Here is a 16774-nt window from a genome sequence, read left to right on the forward strand (position 1 = left end):
ATTACTCAATATAACAGTCTGACTCACGGTGTCATCTTAGATGGAAGGCTAAAATCACGCTTAACACTCAAAAAGTAGCTAAGAAATATACAATAATATCCCAAATATGCAATAATATCCCCTAATGCATTTCTTCCCTGCAGAGCAGTTCATTGGCCAATGAGCTCAGCTCCAGAGGGAGCTCAAGGAAAGAAGAAGTCACGAGATTAGAACATGGTCATAAATTAGTTGCACCGCTGTATAAGCCGCAGGGTTCAAAGTTTAAGAAAAAAACAGTGGTTTATACACCGGAAATTAAAAAAATAGGGTAAATTCAGATAGATACTCCAAGAGAAATTCTCATTTCCAGCAGCTCTGCAAGAATGTCATAATGAACTTAATCACTTAATCACAAAATAAAATAAAACAACTAAGGCAACACATGAGCAAAGAAGAAAAATAAGAAAATAGAATAAGAGAAAATTAACAAATAAATATGGAACATATCACACCAAATTTGTAGTGCAATAATTCATAATAAACAATAATAATACATAATAATTATAATACACAATAAGAATAATACATACTGTAATAAGTCCTGTGTGTGTTTTTATCGCTCCCCTTTGTTGTGTTGAAAAGCCTCATGGTGTGAGGGAGGAATGATCTGCTCATTCCATCAGTGGAGCAGGACAGTGATAGTAATCTGCCACTGAAACTGCTCTTCTGTTGGGAGATGATGCTGTTCATTGGATGATGCTGGTTGTCCATGATGGAAAGGAGCCTCCTTAGTGTCCTTTGCTGTGCCACAGATGTCAGGCTGTCCAGTTGCCAATGACAGTGCCGGCCTTCCTCACCAGTTTGTCCAGGCGTGTTGTGTTCTTCTTCTTGATACTGCTCCCCCAGCACACTACTGTATAGAGGAGGGCACTAGCTACCACAGTCTGGTAGAAGGTCTGTAACAGCTTCTGACGCCAGCCTTCTGAGGAAGTACAGACGGCTCTGCCCTGTCCTGCATAGAGCATCTATATTGGCAGTCCAGTCCAGTTTATCATCCAGTTGCACTCCCAGGTATTTGAAGGTGTGAACCGCCTCCACACAGTCACCTTCAATGAGAACAGGTTCTGGGTGTGTCCTGTTTTTTCTAAAGTCCACCACTATTTCCCTGGTCTTGGTGGTGTTGAGGTGCAAGTGGTCTGCGGCGCACCAGTTGACGAAGTCCTGGATCAGTCTTCTGTACTCATCCTTCTGTCCATCCCTGATACATCCTACGATGGCCGTGTTGTCGGTGTACTTCTGTATATGGCAAAGCTCAGAGTTGTACTGAAAGTCGGTCAAATAAATAAATATGGGGAATAAAAATTCAATTAATTAAATCAGACAAAAAAAGAATTAGAAATTTAATAATAAATAGTTCCCCTGTGATTGGCTGGCGACCAGTCCAGGGTGTACCCCGCCTCTCGCCTAAAATCAGCTGGGATAGGCTCCAGCATACCCCCGCGACCCTAGTGAGGATAAGCGGCACAGAAAATGGATGGATGGATGGATAATGAATAGTAATAAATACAAGCAATATTGTTCTGTATGTTTCCTGACTGATTGATTGAGAGGCAGAGATTATTTGCTGTTCAACCCAGCACACAAACCGCCACACATCACCGCCCACGGGCCCCACCCAAATCCTAATTCTTATTTTGTCCCCTTTCCCATGTTTCTCCCTGCGTTTGTGGCTGTGCATTGAAATGAGCATTGTGCTTACCGTATACATTAATGTGTGTGTGTGTGTGTTTTTTTTTAATATAATCACAGACACATTGAGTGTTCATCACCTCAGTCTATCCACTTGAGCTTTCCTGACTCAACACCTCGCCTGATGGCTGCTATCTTGCAGAACCCCGGCCTGGCTCCATCCACTTGGTGTGAATTTCACTGTACCTTTCAGGAAGATGAAGAACAGCTTGTTTCCATTCACTGTACTACACAAGTACTACTTAGTTTGTCTGGTTCATGCTACTACATCCAAAAAGGCAACAGCAGCTCCTGATTTGATTACAGTATTTGCTTAAACAGCAAAATGGGTCAAGTGGCTAATATTCCGAAAGGTCCTCAAGGGAATAAATGTCAGAGGATAAAGAGAGTAGATGTACGTTGGAGGTGTTCTCTAGAGCAAAAAAAAAAAAGAAGTTGGTCCCCTGAGATGCTTATGTGCAGGGGTCATCTTTGACTTGATAATCCTGCCCGTCTTGGCTACACACATACACTTAGAGTCACACAGTCATGCACACACACGGTATACAGAGTCCCATGGGAGTGCAGTGCTATACCTGTCACAGTGCCTACATACCTCCAGGCTGCTGGGTGCTGAGGGGTGGCGGCTTGTCACTGTGCCCGACTAAGAAGTCACCTTTCAGGGATATGAATCTTAATAAGGTGGCGATGAAGGCGGGTTGCCAAGCCATGAGCAGATGCTCGTGTGTGTGTGTGTGTGTGTGTGTGTGTGTTTGTTTGTGTGGAAGAGCCGGCAGGTGCTTTTTGCTTCCTGTGTGCCTGATTATTTTTGGAAATACAACAATGGCTTCCTGCTTAAAGGGACTTTTATCACACTTAGTGAGGTTACTGTTTCTTATTTTGGTGTTTTGGCGCTGTGCAGAAATTTGAGACTAACTGTACATCTGACATTATGGATTCAAAAATGTTATGCTATAAATGGTTGCTTGTGGTTGTTTTTTTTCTATCTTTTAGTAAATAGTAAATATAAGCAGACATAGGAATGTTATTATGTTTGATGACAGGAATTTGTAGATGTATTAACAAGTTTTTGGACGTAATGTTATGTGTCCAGTCTTGGTGGAAATGCTGTGATCGCTTACCGGATGGAATTGATGATCATTGGATTTGGACTCATCATCAGCCATCGAGCTGGAGGTCACATAAAGGTCACATTCAGAATTAAAGCATGTTTACCTTGAAAAGAGCAGCTTTAAAGCCAAAATGGTGTGATACGGAGAGTAGTGTCACTATTGTTGCCATGGCAACGCCTTATCACATATCAGGACATGCTGTGTTAGCATCAGTGTCAATGTTTCTGTTATTAGCTGTGTGTTCACACTGTTTTAGAAAGTCTGTTTTTGTCAAACCACCTTTTTTTGTTACTTTCCACTGTGAATGTTTCAACATTAGTTCTTCCCTGAACAAAATACAGTATTTTCATCGGCAGATAATACCAAATTTAGATCTTTTATGACCTTACAAATATATTTATATATAGGTTCAATACTTTTGGTCCCTGGAATTGATCCCTGGGGTACACCACAAGTTATATCTCAAGATGAAGATATACAGTGCCCTCCAGAAGTGTTGGCTTTTATTTTTGCTGTAAAATGGAAAAAAATGGGTTTGACATCAAAAGATGAATTTGAGACGGCAACATTTCAGCTTTTATTTCCAGGTATTTAATCTGGGGAAGCTTGAAAAGGGGCATCAAACTAATTTTCCCCATGGGCCACATCGCAGTTACGGTGGTGTGAATAAGTGTTTGCCCCGTTCCTGATTTCTTTTTTTTTTGCATGTTTGTCACACTTGTTTCAGATAATCACATTTAAATATAAGCAGCAACAACTGCAAACAAGCGTTTGTGGTAACTTGCAATGAGTCTCTTACAGAGCTGTGGAGGAATTTTGAAGGGTTTTTGAAGGGTTTTCCAGCATGAAAGCATGCATTGTTAAGGTCATGCTACAGCATCTCAATAGGATTCAGGTCAGGACTTTGACTAGGCCACTCCAAAGTCTTCATTTTGTTTTTCTTCAGCGCCATTCAGAGGTGGACTTGCTGGTGTGTTTTGGATCATTGTCCTGCTGCAGAACCCAAGTTCATTTCAGCATGAGGTCACAAACAGATGGCCAGACATTCTCCTTCAGGACTTTTCGGTAGACGGCAGAATTCACGGTTCCATTTTTCACATCAAGTCTTCCAGGTCCTGAAGCAGAAAAACAGACCCAGACCATCACACTACCACCACATTTCTTTTCACTGTTGGTATGATGTTCTTTTTCTGAAATGCAGCGTTACGTTTACGCCAGATGTAATGGGACACACACCTTCCAAAAAGTAAAATTTTTGTCTCATCATTTTCGTCTCATCACAGTATTTTCCCAAAGGTCTAAGGGATCATGAAGATTTTTTCTGGCAAAACTGAGACGAGCCTTAATGTTTTTTTTATTCAGCAGTGGTTTTTGTCTTAGAACTGTTTTTGCCCAGTGTCTTTCTTATGGTGGAGTCATGAACACTGACCTTAACTGAGGCAAGTGAGGCAAGTGCAGTTCTTTGGATGTTGTTGTGGGGTCTTTTGTGACCTCATGGATGAGTCGTCGCTTCACTCTTAGGGCAATTTTGGTCCACTCCTTGGAAGGTTCACCACTGTTTCATGTTTTTGCCCTTTGTGGATAATGGCTCTCACTGTGGTTCGCGGGAGTCACAAAGCTTTAGAAATGGCTTTATAACCTTTTCCAGACCATCACACTACTGTGACCCAGGTATGTATTCATAATACAGTAGTACCCTATTATATATTATATACATAATTCTATATTTCATACATATACTCTACATCAGGGGTAACCAACGTTTTTCCCTGTGAGAGCTACTTTTACAAAATGAAAATGGCCAAAAGCTACTCATTTTGGTAACATTTATTTTCAGATCTTATTTTAAACCCAATCAAAGCAAATATGCTTGTTTTACCAGAACATTAACAAAATGCTGGTGTCCAAAACTCACATTTTGTATTTCAGAATGCATTTCTTTCTACTGTTCTTTCATTATTAACTGAAAACCTGAATGAAAAGCAGGCTTGCGGGCACCTCATGTGGTCGTGGGGGGCTACCTGGTGCCCGCGGGCACCATGTTGGTGACCCCTGCTCTACAGTCTGTCAATATAAAACAAGTATTCACCATTGAGAGACTTTGCGTTGTTGACATATGACTTCATTTACCACAAAGAACGCGAGACTTCACGTAGGTGTGAAAAAAACAGACCACTACTTCCTGGTTGGAGAGCACCATTGCCGTCCTATGTCACCAACTGTTATGCCCAACAGACCTTTAACTCCTTAGTGTTGTGGAGGACGTGATTGTGTATGCAAACGCTACTGAGACTTTGTGCACAGGATATTGTGTGGTGGGCGAGTCAGCCGGCGCTAGCGTGGGCTGCTCGTGTCCATTCATGTTGTGAGCACGCCTTCAGTCATGCTTACGTCAATGTGTAATGTTAACCATTGCAATGCCAAAAGCTACAAGTGATGTGTGTGTTTATATTTAGCTGTAATAATGACTGTGGGTGCCCGTGTAAGTGCCAGAGTAGATAAAATATGTAGATAAAATAAATGTAGGACTAATATTTATGATGCAAGTCACAATATTCACATTCATAGCACTCACTCCTATTGTAATGAAGTGCTTTGAAAGGATAGTCATGACCCACATCAAAAATAGCATCCCGGCCACTGTGGACCCTCTACAGTTTGCATACCGCCAGAACTGGTCCACTGATGATGCAGTCAACACTGCCATCCACACAGTCAGCCCCCACAAACACACAAATAAGCTCCTCACACTTGGCCTGTCACCCTCCCTCTGTAACTGGGTGTTTAACTTTCTCACAGGCAGGCCCCAGTCAGTCAGAGTCCACAATCGCACATCCAGCTCAAGAATTGTGAGCACTGGGACCCCACAGGGGTGTGTGCTGAGTCCGCTCCTCTACACGCTCTTTACCTACGATTGCGTGGCCTCCCAGAACAACACCAGCATAATTAAATTTGCGGATGACACTACAGTCATCGGACTGATCACTGGTGGTGTTGAAACATCATACAGAAGAGAGGTGGTGGACCTCATAGCTTGGTGTCGTGATAACAATCTCCTTCTCAATACAGATAAGACTAAAGAGATGATCATTGACCCAAGAACAAGGGAAAAGGAGCCACATAGACCCCTGTTTGTTGATGAGACTGAGGTGGAGAGGGGGAAAACCTTCAAGTTCCTTGGCACACACATCAGCGAGGACCTCACCTGGTCTCACAACACCCAACCAATTATGAAGAAGTCCCAAAGGAGACTGTACTTCCTGAGAAGACTGAGGAAATTTGGCATGTCCACCACAATCCTTAGGTGCTTCTTCAGATGCACCATCGAAAGTGTCCTTACCGCCTCCATCACTGTTTGGTACGGTAACTGTACAACACGTGATAGGAAGGCACTCCAGCGGGTGATCAAGACCTCACAGAACATTGTTGGGGCAGCCCTCCCCTCACTGCAAGACATTTATAAATCTAGAGTCCTACGCAGAACACACAACCTCATCAAGGACAGCACACATCCACAACACTCATTATTCACACTCCTACCGTCAGGCAGACGCTACAGGAGTTTGAAGTCCAGGACCACAAGGCTGGCAAACAGCTTTTACCCACAAGCCATCAGGCTTCTCAACGAAGCACTCACACACGCCGCATGCAACACACGCACACTCGTAGCACGTTATTTATTTATTTATTTATTTGTATTATTTATCTGTATTAATGTCTCTTCTGTTATTGTTGCTTAATTTATTGGTACATATGTTTTTTATGTTCTTATTCTTTTTCTTGTGTTTTCTTTCTTTTCTTGGGAGAATGAACAGAATAAGAATTTCATTGCATATTATAACTGCCTGTTTTACTGTGCATATGACAATAAAACTCTTCAATCTTGAATCTTGAATATGGGGGGGACTATGGCGCTTGGCAGAGGTCTGCACTCTCCGAGGGTTTTTCTATTTTTTTTTATAGAATACTCTTTTTATTGTTAAACTTAAACTTATCTTTATTAGCATATTCAATATTCATATGCATAACGAATATGGAAGATTGTTTGATATTATATAATGCTATTTTTACTTTAAAATGGTGTATTGTGAATATTGATTGCTTGGTCCTGTTCTTGCAGGCCAGGTTTTAAGTCCGGTTCAAGTCCTGGAGGCAAAGCTGCTAGGCCACAAGCCTGAGCCAATGAGGAGGGGATGATCTGGTGGTGCGGTAGGAGCAGCTGTTCGCGTTCATGCACTCACTGCCTATTCCCACACATACTACCACACATCCTGTTGGACTCTTTTTGAATTTTTGACCTTTGTGTGGGGCTATGGGACAAGCGAGTTATCATCCGGGTTGATACATGGTGTCACGATCTTTGACATACAAACTCCTCTGAGCCCAACCTGGACTTCTGATATTAGCTTGTATTACTATTACGGGTAAGCCGGATAGTCGTTTTAGACGAATATCCATTACGAATAATGCATTTTTGCAGAGTACGAGCATGAAACGAGTACAGCCCGTCATTATCCATAATCGTGATGAAGGAAAATCCTCATTGGGTAACTACTTATGTAGTCACTCTTCAAGCTCTGTGATTGGCCAGTCACACACAGCGACCGCCCCTCCCTAGACAGACTCCCTACAGCCAGAGAGAGGAGTATGCGGTGCATTTGACAATACAGTTGATTTGAAAATGGCTTGTGTCGCGTTGGTCACTGCCTCTACTCTGGATGTGCTTTTTGAGGTTTTCCTCAGCTCAGCTGGTATCTAAAGTTACTTGGTAAACTTGTTTTGTTGCGTACGTGGTGCATTTGACAAGACAGAGCTGTAAACGGCTCGTGTTGTGTCGGTCACTGTCGGTGTTTTTTGTTTTTTTATCATCTAATTTGGCTTGTGATATAAAGTCAGTTAGAAAACTTTGCTCGTAGTACTGAACGCGGTGTTTTTGAGAAAACTACAGTGATCGAGCCTGGCAGATGATTTCTCTGTTTGCCATAACTGGATTTTTGCATGAATCACCAACTTCACACAGATCATTAAAAAATAATGAAATAATAAAGTCTTATAGATCACTCACACACATACACAGTACACATAGAGATGAATAATAAACAATACATATAGCAACTTCTGATCAATCCATGTCAATTTCAATGTTAAAATTTTGTACTGATTTAAGCCCCACCCATTTCCGGTTAAACCATGCTGACTTCCGGTTTACGCCACGCCCACTCCGAGTACAGATACGGATACAGATAATTTAGATGGGTGAACAGGTACAGATACAGATACAGATAGTGATGTACTCGCTCATTCCTAATGCAAACCACTCATTACATAGGAAGGCCAGGCTGGAATTGCCTAAAAACTACAGAAATGAGACTAAGAAATGCAGAGATGCAGTTTTATAAACGTATTAGTTGCATCTAGGAAGTGTGTGTGCATGTGTGACATATCCCTCTAAATACCATCACAAAATGATACATGTCAATTTCTATTCCCTATTCCACGAGACACATCACACCACCTCCCTTGGAGTCCACATCATTCCACATCCACATTATGTCCCGCCCTGACAGACGTCATCAAATCCAATTATTCCACTTCTCCCTTTGCTCCCCATTAGTGCTCATCTCCCGTTCTCCTCTCAAATTCCCTCTCCGGCAACAAAACATTTGAATGACAATGGCAGCCACACTCGCTTTCGTTTCTGAAGGAAAAACAGAACGAGCGGGTTTTCATTTTGTGCGGTGAAATGACTATTTCCACACACAAAGGGGCTCCATTGCTGCCAGGTGACCTCTCGCCATTGTGTTGCGCAACCTCCGTGCTACGATATCCCTGTTCGTGAACCGAGCGTGCACGTGTGGTATTAGAGATGCTCCTGCAAGGAATGGGACAGTTCCACCTCATCCTCCACTTTGTTTTATGCATCAAGGGGCATGTGACTCATGCCCTATTTAATTGTTGCAGTAAGTATGCAAAAATGATAAAAGCAAGACAAAAAGTGGTGAATAATGTCACTGGGATGTGATTTTTGAGACGGGATGCACAGCGCTTGTTCATTCATCTACGCTAACCGTGTAGCGAGCGCCACCGCTGCTGCTAAGTGGAAAAGAGACTGGGAGCAGCTGGGCGAAATTCACCTGCCACTTCCAATGTGGATCAGAAATTGCACTCGCACCAGAAGTGTGTGTGTTTGTGTAGATGTTGAAAGTGGAGGACACAGTCTGCTGTGCAGGTCCTGTAAATCACACAGGAGATATGAGGGAGGGCACTCCTGTTTATGTTCTTTCAGTTCTGATAGACACTTTCATGGTCCAGTGGAGATGAAGAAATGGCTGTAACACACGGTTACAGTCTGCGAGGGGGTCGGCAACCCTAGACACGTGTGGCACTGTTGGGATGCCGTGGTTTAACTGATGGTTTGCCGTCTGTTGGAGGCGTCCAGTCGATAGGGTGAATTGTTCTTTGTCACTTTACCACCATCACAACAGGGGGTGTCAATCCCGTCAACACACCCCCAACTCACCGTGTAATGTGAGAACTGGAATATTAACACCTTAAAGGGTCACTGAGGTGATCTTGCAACTTTGCTTAAATGTGTTCGATATCAGTGGTCCCCAACCTTTTTTGACCCACGGACCGGCTTGTGTTCCCACAAATGTCCCGCGGACCGAGGCGGGGGTGGGGGGGGGGGGGGGGGGGGGGGGGGGTCGTACATTATAGCGATCTAATTGATGTTATTTATTATGTATTGTGTAAAACTAAGACATGAATAACATCAAATTAAAAGCACAAAATGAATGCCGACCCGCCATCCACCAGTTTAAGTTCTAGCCAAGTTTTTCCAGAGAGATTATTACATCGCTGTTTGACGTGTGTGGTAAAAGGCAGTGTGCTAGCATGAATTAACTTGAGACAAATGTGCACATTAGCACTCAATAAGTCATCAAAACTTACCTTTATGCATTCCCACATAGTATCAGCATTTGAGACCAAATATGAGGTGAAAGAAAAATGCTAAAAATACAGTAGTAGTCTATCTGTGCGGCCTGAGATAAAGTTAGCACATGCACAATGGACATGTGTCAAGTGAGACGGATGTAACAGAGAGAATCCGGCCACTTTTCAAAATAAAACATAAAAAAAATGAAATAATGGAAATTATTTTTTCTTTCAGTGCGGCCGCGGCCCGGTACCAAATGACCCACGGCCCGGTACCCGGGGGTTGGGGACCGCTGTTCTATATTGTTTGTAATTATGTTCTACGTTGTTCGTTTTATGAAAGCCGACGGTAAATTCGCAAAAATTACATTGATTGTTCATGGCGGGAGCCATGACGAACTCCAGTCGCAGAAAAGGGGCGTTTCCCAGGTGACGTCAGCGCAGTCAAACTTCACCAGTAAACAAACATAGCCGTATACGAGATAGAGGATGTTTACAGTGATTACAGCGAAGATTTGCGTGATGTATCATGTTTTTGAGGAGGAAGAAACATCTGGAGATGAAATAGAGAACAGAACAGGGAATTAAGCTGTATTTATTTGAACCAACGACGATGAAACGAGCCTGTCTGATGCGGAGGTGTCCGATGACAAAGACATGGAGATGAAGACTGGTCGGCATCAAAATACAGAATGGTAAGTGTAAATTACCATGTAGTTGCTTATCCTTCAGTTATTGTTTTAAATTGCTGTCTTAATGATCGTAAAGGGGACTTTAGAGCCTTTTTTATTGTGTATTTCGTCGCCACCCTGCCCCCCACCGTCAACATATCGCTTTAAAAATATATGTTTTATAACATGTATAATGCTTTGAATGCTTGTTGCTATGGTGGCATAGTGATTGGAATACAAATGTAAAGAAGACATGACTTACTCTGTTCTGTGACAACTTTGACGTTATTCTTCTCAGTTTTCCTGTGTAGCATAGCATCAGGAATAGCATCCTAGCATCCAAAATGCGTTTATACCGTGCTTTCAGAGAAAATCTAACAAAAAAAAAGTGTAACGTATATGTATAATACAATAATCCCTCGTTTATCGCGGTTAATCGGTTCCAAACATAAGAGAATTTCCGCAAAGTAGGATTCCTTATTTATAAATGGAATATTTTTGCATTTAGAGCTTAGAAAACCTGTTTATGACACTTTCTAAATATGTTTTTTTTAACCTCAATAGCACCCTCTAAACATGAACTAACACCCCTACAGTCATCTTTGCACTCCTATTAGCCAATATAGTAGATATAATAAGAGAAAATAAGACGTAGAAGACATAAATTAATACTTGTGCTCATGTGTTGCCGTAAATGTGTTCCCACGGGGAGCTGAGTCAGGGGCTGGACATTACTGCGCCAGTTGTGAGCTCATTCAAACCTGCAATAAAAGTCTGGTGCTTGTGTGTCTCACCAAACATTACAGTAACACTGACACGCAGTGACCAGTGTTGAATAGGACATACAATGTTTTTGAATGCATCTTCTGAATGCCTCATATTTGTATTGGACTTCACTTAGCCATTTTTATGCTTGAAAATGCTTCATTAAGACATAAAAACCTAATAAATGGTTGGGCCACAATTGTAACCAAGCGTTTGCGATAACTTGCAATGAGTCTCTCATAACGCTTTGGAGCAATTTTGGTCCACTCATTTTTGTAGAATTGTTGTAATTCAGCCACATTCGAGGGTTTTCCAGCCTGAAGAGCCTTTTTAAGGTCATACCACAGCATCTCAATATGATTCAGGTCAGGACTATGACAAGGCCACTCCAAAGTCTTTTGTTTTTCTTCAGCCATTCAGAGGTGGACTGGCTGGTGTGTTTTTGATCATTGTCCTGCTGCAGAACCCAAGTTGGTTTCAGCTTGAGGTCACCAACCATTTATCACAGCAAGTCTTCCAGGTCCTGAAGCAGCAAAACAGCTGTAGACCATCACACTACCACCACCACATTTTACTGTTGGTATGATGTTCTTTTTCTGAAATACAGCGTTACTTTTACGCCAGATGTGGGACACACACCTTCCAAAAAGTTCAACTTTTGTCTCGTCAGACAATAGAGTATTTTCTCAAAGGTCTTGGGGATCATCAAGATGTTTTCTGGCAAAACTGAGCCTTAATGTTCTTTTTGTTCAGCAGTGGTTTTCGTCTTGGAAGTCTGCCATGCAGGCGGTTATTGCCCAGCGTCTTTCTTATGGTGGAGTCATGAACACTGACTTTAACTGAGGCAAGTGAGGCCTGCAGTTCTTTTGATGATGTCGTGGAGTCTTTTGTGACATTTTCCAGACTCGTAGAGCTCAATTAATCTCACTTATGTTTTAACGGGGGGGAACAATCACTTTTTCACACAGGGCCATGAAGTTTGGGATTTTTTTTCTCTCTCAATAATAAAAAGTTTCATTTAAAAACTGCATATTGTGTCCAGTTGTGTTGTCAGTGACTGATATTTAAAATGATTTGATGATCTGAAACATTGAAGTGTGACAAAAATAAGACATCGTCAAGGGGGCAAACACTTTTTCACCTCCTCTGTAGATGTCCAGTGTGAAAGGTGAATATAGGTATAGTCTACTCACAGCTACAGCTGTGGGTCCAGCTTCAGCATTTCTCTGTCCCTCCTCTCCCTCTCTGCCCGTTCTAACGCCAGCTGACGAAGTTCGGCATCAGTGTATTCCAGTTCAGATACTAGGTATCCCTTCAGCTTTGTGCTAAAAGGAATGTCGCCACCACTTGGTTGGTATTCAGACATATTTACAGTACTTTCACGATCCCAGCAGGAAACACTGTGAAGCAGGTGATGGAAATGTGTGCAAAGGTTGACAGCTGGCAGCAGCACGCAGTGATACCAACGCGGAGCCATTGTGAGGTCTGACTTTTTTGTAGAAAAACTGTTTTTTGATGCAAATATATTACTCTTTTGAATGCATAAAGTTTTGAGAAGGAAAACTCGTTACTTGAGTGGCCCCACCAACTAGCAGAAACTACTTTCTTCTACTACTCTTCTACTATTTTGAGTATTCTTCTTAAATTATATTTTTAGAATGTGCCACAGGCCAATAAAAAAAAACAGCCGCCGGCCACCAATGGCCCCCAGGCTGCACTTTGGACACCCATGAAATAACGCATATTTTATTCTGTACTTTTTGGGGTCACTGTTATGAAAGACACTTCAAAATTTTTATAACAAATTCATAAAATCACAAGCTGATTCACCATTCTTGAAAAAAAAATAAGTCTCAACATATTGCTGCTGTTTGCTGTTGCAAAATCAGTTTGAAAAAAAAGGCCATTCACATGAGTGGAGTTTAAAATAAATTGTCTGTCCGCATAAACACATATTCACGGGCTGTAATGCACATTTTGGCCAGTTGGAAGCCTAAAAATCAACCACAGCTGGCCTCTGTTCATCAATATGGCGAGATATTAGATGTACGGTGGTGTGCACATGACCTTCAAAATAAGTGCACGCTTACATGGAGCCCAGGGAACATTACGAATGTTATTTTAATCACGCGTGTGTGTTATAAGGTGCAAGCATGCGCATCTACCGCTGCATGATATGAATAACTTCATGCTCTGCTCCTAAATAAGGTTTCAAAACATGACATAATGTTAAAAAAAACAAAGTTTGCCTGTGGACGCCACAGAAAAATATGCGTTTGTAAAATATCCATATTCGTGAGTGCGATAGGAAGCAACAATAACAACAACAAAAAAAGCCTGCGAAATCATGGTAGGACTGAAAAACAAGAACTTGACCTTTGAATAAGTCAGAAAAAAGACTGATTGAAACTTGTGACCAGTCGAGACGAGATGCAGAATCGATTCGACCTCTGACCTGTAATAATTTGGGCATGTGTTGAATATCTGCTCAAAATCAGCAGATTCTTGTCTGACATGCAGTCGGACGTGTTTGTCATTCATGTATGAACACAGCAACCTCCGTGCATATCTTGTATATACAGCGGTGTAGGTACTGTATGTCTTACAGTGCATGCAAAGCACACAGCATAATGGCAGCCAGTCATCCACAAGCAGCAGTAAGTCTCTTCATGGCCCCTGGTGTCCACACTGAAGAGTGTGCAGTGACAGTTTGGTTCACAGGGAGGCAGTGCTGTGTCACACACTGCAAACATGATGGGATGACACGCGCCTCTTACATTAATATACTATTTACATTTAGTCACACATTTGACTCTGACACTTTTGTCCATCTGTGACAGGCACCGCCTCGACACCCCGCTGAGCCTCTCAATGTGATTTGTGTGTCTGCCCGCAATCTCAAGTGTTTGGGGAAAAGATGCTGGTGCAGGTAGGTGAGTGGGAGAGGCTTTTCTGGCAATTTGCTTGTTCCGCTGCATGAGCTATGAAAACGACATTTTTCATAGGATAGTAAATAAATACAAATACTGAAGGTAAATAAAAACACAGGCGTACATTCCTTGACAGTCATTAATAATAATAAACAGTAATCACAATAATCCCGCACATTCACGATTCAGCATTCACGGCCTTGCAAATTTGGACATTTTTGGTAAAAAAATAAAGTTTTACATTATTATTAATATATTATTTATTCATTTTAAACTATATATTTGTATTTTTTCCGCTAAAAATAGACACATTTTCCACAGAACACACCTCTCATCCACCCTGAGCTAGTAATAATCAAAAATGACTGCATATGTGATAATCCAGGTAGAATGTACAGCATGCATGTACCACTGTTGAGAAAGACCACATTTTTTATGTATTTCTGTCTTTATGCTACACTTCGCTTTTTTTGGGCAACTGTTTAGATTTCCCACTTTGTTCAGGTGTACTTCAGCGCACCATAGTGCTGTGACTGGCTACACCGTGACTCCGATTCCATCTGTTCATGGATCACTTTGCATTAATTCATTCTTTAGTGGTGAGGAGCTATACATGTTATACTTTAAATAGGTGAGGCCTATTTAGGGATTAAACATGGATTTTCTCACTTGTGAACAATGGCAATTGAAGAGAGAAGGGGCTTATTGCTAATGTTAATCTGAGACTAGAGGAGAACATCAAACTAGCAGCAAGGTTTGGTGGGGGGGGGGGGGGGGGGGGGTGGCGGCATTGATTACTCTTTAATACTGTAATAATTCCAAAAGAGTATAATTATTAATTATATATATACATGTATATGTACATTACAGAATGTAGCTACATAGAAAAGCATGATCCTTGAGGGCCACTGTACAGTTGTAATTCATTGGTTCCAGACCCGGTCACGACCATTGAATGGAAAGTAGGATTCAATATTCATGAATGGAATATTTTCATAGAAATACTGTTTATGACTTTTTAAATACAATTTTTACAGTTATTGGAGCCGCCTAGACATGAAATAACACCCCTATAGTTACCTTTATACTCATATTACGCAATATATTAGATATAATCAGAGAAAATAAACCATGTAAGGCATAAATAAGACTATAAGTGCACGTGTGTGTTTTAAAAAATGTCTTCCGGGCGTGTGGACAGGAAGTGACGGGGATTCTGTTGAGTATTACTGGGAATACGGCCGCAACAGTAGCCTGTGTTATTATTATGATGATGGTGACGACTACTATTATTATTATTATGTTCTTACTGCGCCTGTTGTGAGATAACTAATTATAAAATAAGAAAAGCCTGTCGTTGGTGATCAAGCTTGGTGCGTGTTACTAGTAACACCCAGTGGCCAGTGACTACAGTTCATCAAAGTCTGATATTGCTTTAAACTTTTAGTTTATTTAGAACATTTTTATGCTTGAAAATGCATAATTTAGGCCAATTATACATAACACTTGCTTACATATGCACTTTTTTGACTAATAATAGGCCATAACCAACCACAAAACAGCAATCATTTCTTAATCAATTTTTGAAAAGCCACAATTGTGAGGGATGACTGTACTTCAGCTTGTTTTCAGGAAGTGATTCAAAACAGGTTAGCGTCTGTAATAAACAAAGTTGTTTTTCAGAGTTAGCATCACTGTCTGTCCATTTGCATACAGCACATGCTAGAATGTAACGTCTTGTTACAGGGATAATGTATTAATGTGACCATCTCCTTGTGCCCAAACACCCCCAAGACACCACACCACTGTCTTCATCGCTGTATGTTAGGGGTGTCACAAGGCACTCACTGAGACTATACACCACATTGAGTCTACGAGAACGACTCAAGACAAGATTTTAACTTTACTTGTCAGAAAAGTACAATGAAAAAATCTAAAAAATGTATGACAATATATTGCAATCTACTAATTTAATTTCTATTACATTACACTCGTCTGCACTCTGTGTGTATGCTACCTGCCCCGCCTCCACCCAGCGAGACAGAGACTCTTTATGACTGAGAAAAAGGCTCACTCCATTCATGCCATTTTTCTATGGAACAAACACTCCAAGGTGCGGAAACCAATGCACCAATGAGTGAAGTGAAGTGGGAAACAAGGAAAACAGACACACATGCACATGCAATACATTGAGGGCAGCAAAATGATCTAATTCATTTTCATTTACTGTGTGATTAATGACTTTGTTTATTATTGTCCCATGCTAAGTGCCCACGAGAAAGTTCCGAACGAGAAAACTTGTCACGTTTCAATCTCACTAGAGCTTGTGACATGAGAGCCCAATTGCATGTGTTAGCAGGATTACACAAACACTACTTAACGGATTTCAAGGAAACTCAGAAGTTAACTCTTGTTTTGTGAGATTTTTTTGAGTTTTTTTTTTTTAATACATTTTACGTAATTTCTCTGTGAATAATCCATGAAGCATTTAAGAATATGCATGAGGTTTTTCTGTGTTTGGGTTTAAAATTTGATGCTGAGCCATTGTCGTATTGTGCAGGAGGAGTACTTTTTCTACTTTAAAACTCCTGGTTTAATATCAAAATATCGATATTACCGATACCAAGGGTGC

This window comes from Dunckerocampus dactyliophorus, chromosome 8, assembly GCF_027744805.1.
Source record: "Dunckerocampus dactyliophorus isolate RoL2022-P2 chromosome 8, RoL_Ddac_1.1, whole genome shotgun sequence".
Lineage (NCBI taxonomy): Eukaryota > Metazoa > Chordata > Actinopteri > Syngnathiformes > Syngnathidae > Dunckerocampus > Dunckerocampus dactyliophorus.